A 975-nucleotide genomic window follows, 5' to 3' on the forward strand; every position below is an offset into this window, starting at 1 on the left:
ACCAATTTATCACCTACATGTGGAGTGGACGATATTTTTTTTTTTTTTTTTTTTTTTGTAATTTAAGAAATCTTAAAGATTAAGAATGCCTACCTCCCCATGGGCAGTGTTACTCTTTCCTACAGGGTTTTAGAAGTTGGAATAGACTCTAAATCAATAGATTTAATTTGGTTTTAATCCTTGTCTAATATGTACTGTAATAGAATTGATGCATTTGAGTTATGGTGTTGGAGGAGAATATTAAAAGTACCATGGACTGCCAAAAGAACAAACCAATCTGAGTTGGAAGAAGTAGAGCCAGAATATGCCTTAGAAGCCCGGATGACCAGACTTTGTTCCTCATACTTTGGACATGTTGTCAGGAGGGACTAGTCCCTGTGGAAGGGCATCATGTTTGATAAAGTAGAGGGTTAGAAAAAAAAGAGAAAGACCACCAACGAGATGGATTGTCACAGTGGCAGCAGCAATGGGCTCAAGTGCAGTAACCCCATGCACAAGAGAACGAAACACCAGGCAGTTTTTGGTTCTGTTGTGCATAGGGTTGTTATGAGTCAGTACCTACTAGATGGTCCCTAACAATAGCAGAGTCTTAGCCCAGAGGAAAGCTATTTTGGGGAGGGGGTTGTTAAATATGATTTGTCTTTCATTATTTTGACATAGGGTTCTATGTACTTTTATTCCTTTTTCAATTTATCATAATGTTCCTTCCACATAAGTACTAACCTATATATTGATATTTATTTAAAAGTGACTTCTCAGAGTTGTAGAATAATCGCAATGAGAAAAGTGCCATGCAATTTTACAAGGCAATAATCCAGTAGCCTTATTGCAAAACCCTAACCAGCCTTCAGCCTTATAGTTTATCCACCCGGGAACCAGATTATTACCTCATAAAACAGCTCAGTGCTCCTATTATAGCTTAAATATAATTGTATTTAAAGACCTTGTTGATTCCATTTAGCAAAATTAGTTACT

This window comes from Chrysochloris asiatica, unplaced genomic scaffold (assembly GCF_000296735.1).
Source record: "Chrysochloris asiatica unplaced genomic scaffold, ChrAsi1.0 scaffold00002, whole genome shotgun sequence".
Taxonomy (NCBI): domain Eukaryota; kingdom Metazoa; phylum Chordata; class Mammalia; order Afrosoricida; family Chrysochloridae; genus Chrysochloris; species Chrysochloris asiatica.